Raw genomic sequence first — 7,412 nt, 5'->3', positions numbered from 1 at the left:
ACATATACATAGCTGTAGATCTGTTTTACCATTTTAAGAATCACTCTACTGTGAATATTAAAAAAATATTATTATTTATTATTTATTATATTTATTATTATTTATTATTATTATTTATTAAAATATATTATTACATATATGAATCTAATATACGCATACAAACTATTGATAAATTACCTACTGCAGAAAATAATTTCCAATAAAATAAACGAACATTGCAAGAATGCCATCATATCACGAACAAAATCACACCGAGCAGCATAAAAACGCTTGGGAAAACGTATGAAACAATTTTCATTTTCGTTTCATTCGGTGTTGTTTCCAGCATTGACGAATATCTGAGAGTAGTCGCGTCCCTGGACGAATATGGCTATTTCCACTTCAATGTGGAACGGGCTGACGGGATGCCTTGCAGGCTTTCACTTAACGGAAACGGTATTCTGGTTGCCACGGGTTATTCGTAAGTATTATTATTATTAATATTACATCATTATTATTGGGAAATTTTTATCTTACATAAGCTGGGTTGTATATGACTCTAATGTGGTAGATATCATAGACACAATTTGTTTGTGTACTGTTTTTCAGTCACAGTTTCCTCAGTTGGTCATGACCATCTCCTGTTTTCATGTTGCTTAACCCTTAATGGACGGATATCATCTTAGGAGCAATAATAACAGGTTTCGGGTGGTGGACGGATTGGTGCTGTAGAGAAGTAACATTAAGCGTCATAATAATACTATTATTATTATTATGATATTATTATTATTATTACTATTATTACCATCATTATTATCATATGAAATTTTGCTATTTTTCTAGTTAGACGAGACACTGAATTAATAATAGTGTCAATTTCTGTAAAATATCTAAGGAGATGGAAATATCTAATGTAAAGCGAATAATTACATATACTGAAGAGAGAATAAACTGGGGCAGTTTAGAGGAGACCATAAATCTATTAGATAACTAATCAGAAGAGAATAGCTTTCTATTGAGACGAGAGAATGAACTGGGGAAGTTAGTATATCATAGAAAAATAACCCTTTATAACTTTTTGTCACCCGTCGTTGGAAGCTGAGATGATGATAATGATAAGAGAGATATTTCATAAAGGGGAAATGATCTAATCGAAACAAGACTCAGAATTGACGAGGACATGACATATCTATTGGGAAATGGTATATCTTTCTGCTTAGAGGGGGAAAATGAATGGGCAAAGCTGTGGAATCTCTTGAAAGGAAATGAATTCCTGTTCAAATAACGTAATGATTAGTAAGAGTGAAATCTTATGCATTTCTTTTGGTTGAGCTGACACAGTTCGTTGGTAAAAGTTAAGGTCTTTCTCTGAAGATAATAAGCTAATTAAATCAATCAGCGTGGATGAAATGCTGAAATAGATTCGTTTGATGATAGCCACAGTGTTGCTTTATTTATCCTTCAATACGATGCTGTCAACATGGAAGCAATCTTCATGATAGTTTACATAATATTTCCAGTAACTACTGTGTTCTTTTCATGTCATTTTTATCAGAAGCTTCGTGGGAGGAATAGTTGATTGTTGCCTGAAATATACCGAAAAATCGAATGCCATTTCATCTATGACTAACGAGCCTCATCTTGACAATGACAAGATTATTGTCCTTAAGTCTTCTGTTCGTTAAAATTGATACGAATGACTAAACGTCTATTTCTTCTTACATTCTGTTTGGCAGCCCAGAAATTTACATATAGTTATGCAACAGCGTCCTAAACCTTCATTTCTCTTTAACGAACAGGAGGAAGGAGATCTCTTTCCTCTCCATCCACAAGATACAAAAATCCCGGAAGGCCGTGACCGTCAAATTCAGGGAGAGAGACACCCAGGAGATCATCTTCTACACAAGGAGGAAAGAAGACCCTAAAGATATTCTTCGCATCTACAGAAGGCACGTGGACTTCCCATCCCGGAACGGCAGAGCTCTTGAAACGTGAAAAGAGCTTGCGAATGAATGAATTTACGATATAACTTTTTAAATTTCCCATTTCCCATCCACGATCATTCACTTGCGGCATCGTGGAATTACGGGAGGTGACAGGAATAGGTTAAAGAGACCCCCTATAATAACTCTTTTTAATGAACGGACAGATTCAATTACATAGTCTAGAAAGAATGAAATTTTTTTATTAAAAGATCTCGGGCCTACAGCATAAGCATGTTCAAGATGAAAACGTAATGAAATATTTGAAAGAAAATGAAGAATGAATTTTAAATGAATAATTTATAATAAAAATCTCATAGTCACTCGTTCATGGCGAGGTTAATTAAAATAAAAGTAATGTAGACCTTCTTAATCCAACCGTATCACATTGAAGTGCATCATGGTTTATTCATGTTTAGAATATAGAGAATGGAGAGACTGCACCAAGGATATATGTTGCTGGAGTATCACAAAATTAATAAGGGATTAAAATATGCATGCATACATAAATAAATTGCACAGTGTTTTCCATTTCTTTGCGTACTTGCTCAAGTTCTTCGCTTTCTTCACTGACAAAGGTGTGAAATTTAAAGCTCCATTATTCGTTGTTCTCTACGATTTTCCATTCGAAGAAAATAGAAATTAAACAGAACGAGAATTAAGTAAAAGTAGCTCGTTTCAACTCTCACTACGATTTGATGAAATGTTTTCAATTACTAACGCTTAACAGGAACGGGTATAAAAGAAAGTCCCTAATAAGGGTTTGCTTAAGCTTTCAGATGATCATAGCGGAAATACTCCTAACTGTGCTTTTTATTTTATTTCTCTCCGAGTACAGAGAAAAGTTTGCTAATGATGGAAGTGCTATAAAAGTCACAATGTTGATTAATCTCTATTAATCTCTAGCTTCAGACGGAACTCATTTTTCCGTAAACTCCTTACTAACTAGCGCAGAAAAGTGATTCTCCATTGTTTGTGTGTGTGTGTATGAGAGAGAGAGGTGGATTTCAAATAATGACAGAAGCCCTGGATAATGGAATTAAATTCTTTCCCTATACCATTCCTTGTCTCGAAGAAGAGCCTTTGAATGTCTTAATGAACTGAATGAAACCAAAACTAAGAGAGTGAATATCTGAAGTTTTTCCTTCTTTTCTTTAGGGAACTTTAGTCTGACAAGAATAATTCATAAAAGGTGATCACACTCTGGAGCTACAGATGCAGTTAACCTGAATCTTTAAAATGCTATTCATTCATTAAAAAAGATCAAGATGGCGTGGAACGATCACTGAAAAGCATTGAAGAACATTAACGTAATCAAGAAGTCACCTTAAAACGAAAAGTCACGTTCGACTACTTTATTTAACACTGGCAGTGGAAGTCAATAATGCGTGATAGATTCAAGGAGGAAGGGTGTACCTTAATTGGCTTGTCAGTTGGCATCGCACATGTGGCCGACAGTGCAATTTGCAAGGCTTTAATAGCATTTCCAGTATGTTGTTCTTTCCTTTTTTCATCTATGGATTTTTTTCTTCTCGCCTTTTATCTTTCTATTCGCTCTTCCCTTACTTTTCCAATTGGAGGTAGGTGTACCAACATACGATGCATTGTCTAGTAAACTTGCACAAGTTGGGAAAAAAAAAGTTCAATTCCACTGTGCATATTCGCATAAAAATGTGTATAATTGGGAATAACATGAACGTAAAATAGATTATGACAATCAAACTTTGTTTCAATTCACAATGCATCGTCGCTGGATTAACAAACTCACACAGACTTTAATTTCCAATCAAAGATATGATTTGATTAAAAATCAAAGATATAGTTCGATAAAAAAAATAGCATGCAATAGCGTTCTTTCTTATGTCTCCTAAGGGTGATATTACCTGCTTCCCAGGTTCAGAAAATTCGTTGGATCGTCACTGAATAAAACACGGTGAGTTCTTTCATCTTCAAGGATCACCATTCTGGCTGATGGAGAACGAGCTCCAATCCGTTCACGAGAGTCTTAACCCTTAATGATGAGCTCCCAAACGTCATCTCTGGTGGGCTCCACATAATGCCTAGTCCTTTTTAATAACGTATATATCAGCTGCATAAATATCTCATTTGGAAACGGAGTATTCCTTCTATTTTTTCACTCCGTCCCTCTGTCTTCCACGTATCAAAGACAGATCACACACATTCTGTGTGTGTGTGTGTGTGTGGAAGACCTTCCCATCTGTTAATTTCAATATATATATATATATATATATATATAATATATATATATATATATATATATATATATAAACATTAAGCTACAAATGTCGTTTTAGTATCCAATCCGCACTGCTTCGGGAATATCACCGAAGGTGAATTATAAGTGATATGTGATTTAGTATCTAAGTGACTCGAACACCCGACAGGACCCAACAACAACTTTCTAAATCTTCTGAACATTAATTTGAAAGTTACCACTACATTCTACTATATTATGTAGGAAAATGAACAGAAATGCTATAAAAACTGAATAACCAAATTAACGCCAAAGTACCTTGGAGCCGTTTTTGTGTTTGAGCTACAGTTCTCACAATTCGGGATGAGGAGTAGGAAATCGTTTCTGATATCCTAAACCCGCGCTAATTGCTCTTGTGACGGCGGTCTTCTGAACAAACACTGACATGGCAACAAAGTTGCTTACCAATGCAAGAGCATCTTCGAATCTCCTCCTTCCATGAGCGTCTTGTATCCACCCACCTTCCCCACAAACGGTGAAGGTGAACCACCAATTTCTATTCTCCGGCAAATGATTTGCTCTTCCGGGATCCATAACAGTTATCCTGATTGCCTTCCAGGAAAAGCGCCCCGAGGTCCGACTTTTCGAGTTGTTTTTGATCGATTCCTCGGCTGCTAATTAACCAGAAATGAAGCAACCGTGTTCGGGAGGCCGCAAACCTCCGTCAGGGCTGGCGAGCCTAACCAGCTCCCAAAACATAAAGGGTATATCTTATCCAGATCCACATCTAAAAAAATTGCTAATAATAATAATTATTATTATTAAGTTTTTTTTTGCTAAATGCAGGCAACTTTTCGCCAAAATCGAAACACCTTTTAAGATAATCCTACTATCAACCAGGAAGAGGCAAACATACAAATTCCACATAAAACATAACGTCTCCTTCGAAAGAGATTAAAAAACATATGACAGACATTTTTATCCTATTCTGAAGCAGACACACTATTGCTTAATTAAAGTGCCTGCGAAACAAAAGCTCTGCAATAAAAAGAAGAGAATAGAGGCAAGTCAACAGACTCCAATATATGAAGTACCCCAAAGTTTGGACTGGAGAGAACAAATATTTGTTTTAAGAATTTGACGCTCTGTAACCTGTTGCTGTTGACATTTACAGTGGCGCGTCGCGTGAAAGTTATTTTTCCCTTTTAGTGGAAGGCTACGAGGATTGTTTTTCTGTTTGCGCCTTTTCTGTCTCTGTAATCGTCCGCTGTTGTTTATGTTTTTACGTACTGGCTTAGCGTACAAACATTCCAACGCTTATAGGAATAACTGAGTGTACTGCGCAACTGGTAAAAATCACTCCCTTGACATTAATAGAAGTTACGAATTACATTTTCATCGTCATCAACAATACCATTAGCTTTGAAGCATAAAACCCTTTCCTGTCTCGTTCTCTCTTTTTTTTTTTTTTTCCAACCCCACAACCACTTTCACTGCAGTATTTACGGTTAGGCGTACCCCTTTGTTAATCAAACACCTTCCATAAATCTTCACAAGAATACAAATAAATGTCGTCCTTTATAAAAATTTCTTATATACTAAGTTACTATAATCCCTCTCCCAGCGGAACCTAATCTCCCTTTCATATATAATTCTAAAGATTATACTTAGATTAGAAACGTTTTGCCTCATAAGAACTTGTAAAGCAGATTCTGGGCTTAAACTGCCATTATCTTCGAGTCTCCTTTAACTATTATTATTATTATTATTATTATTATTATATTATTATTATTATTATTATTATTATTATTGTTATTATTATATTATTATTATTATTATTATTATTATTATTATTATTATTATTATTATTATTTTGTCTATCACAGTCCTCCAATTCGACTGGGTGGTATTTATAGTGTGGGGTTCCGGGTTGCATCCTGCCTCCTTAGGAGTCCAACACTTTTCTTAATATGTGGGCTGTTTCTAGGATCACACTCTTCTGCATGAGTCCTGGAGCTACTTCAGCCTCTAGTTTTTCCAGATTCCTTTTCAAGGATCTTGGGATCGTGCCTAGCGTTCCAATGATTTTGTGTACAATTTCCACTGGCATATCCCATATCCTTCTTATTTCTATTTTCAGGTCTTGATACTTATCCATTTTTTCCCTTTCTGTCTCTTCAATTCTAGTGTCCCATGGTATTGCGACATCAATGAGTGATACTTTCTTCTTGATTTTGTCAATCAACGTCACGTCTGGTCTATTTGCACGTATCACCCAATCTGTTCTGATACAAAGTCCCAGAGGATCTTTGCCTGATCGTTTTCTATCACTCCTTCAGATTGGTGCTCGTACCACTTATTACTGCAAGGTAGCTGGTGTTTCTTGCACAGGCTCCAGTTGAGGGCTTTTGCTACTAAATCATAACTCTTTTTGTACTGGTTCTGTGCAAGTGCCGGACTTTCGCTTGCTATGTGGTTTATGGTTTCATTTTTCGTATTGCACTTCTTACATATGGGAGAGATGTTATTTCCATCTATCGTTCTTTGAACATATCTGGTTCTTAGGGCCTGATCTTGTGCCGCTGTTATCATTCCTTCAGTTTCCTTCTTGAGCTCTCCCTCAGTAGCCATTGCTACGTGTCATCGCTGGCTAGTTCTTTAGTCTGTCTCATGTGCTGTGCCTTTCCTCTGTTCTGCTTGTCATTCTCCTGTCTCTGTATATTTCTGGGTCTTCGTCTACTTTTATCAGTCCTTCTTCCTGTTCATTCTTGAGCCACTCGTCTTCACTGGTTTTCATATATTGCCCCAGTGCTCTGTTCTCGATGTTGACACAGTCCTCTATGCTTAGTAGTCCCCTCCCTCCTTCCTTTCGTGTTATGTATAGTTTGTCCGTATTTGCTCTTGGGTGTAGTGCTTTGTGTATTGTCATATGTTTCCTCGTTTTCTGGTCTATGCTGCGAAGTTCTGCCTTCGTCCATTCCTGCACTGTATCTGATTACTGGCACTGCTCATGTGTTTATGGCTTTTATCATATTTCCGGCGTTGAGTTTTGACTTGAGTATCGCCTTGAGTCTTTGCATATATTCATTCCTGATCGTGCCCTTCATCTCTTGGTGTTTTATATCCCTCCTTCCATTATTCCCAGGTATTTGTATCCCATCTCATCTATGTGTTTGATGTTGTTCCCATCTGGTAGCTTTATCCCTAAAGTCGTTGTTACTTTGCCCCGCCCTTTG

General features: G+C 36.5%; 1 protein-coding gene across 1 annotated transcript in view; it reads left to right on the top strand.

Annotated features, from left to right (window-relative positions):
• LOC135198538 (ezrin-like) overlaps window positions 1–3,683 on the top strand; it is an 11,293-nt gene extending 7,610 nt beyond the window's left edge. Inside the window, exons 7-8 of the mRNA XM_064226206.1 lie at window positions 326–460; window positions 1,779–3,683. The gene's annotated coding sequence lies outside the window, so the exon portion shown is untranslated. The remainder of the gene's footprint in view (window positions 1–325; window positions 461–1,778) is intronic.
• The last annotated feature ends 3,729 nt before the right edge of the window (window positions 3,684–7,412 follow it).

The sequence above is a fragment of the Macrobrachium nipponense genome, chromosome 22 (genome assembly GCF_015104395.2).
Source record: "Macrobrachium nipponense isolate FS-2020 chromosome 22, ASM1510439v2, whole genome shotgun sequence".
NCBI lineage: Eukaryota > Metazoa > Arthropoda > Malacostraca > Decapoda > Palaemonidae > Macrobrachium > Macrobrachium nipponense.
Note: the sequence above shows the minus strand (reverse complement) of the source record. Positions and strands in the feature narration are given on the sequence as shown.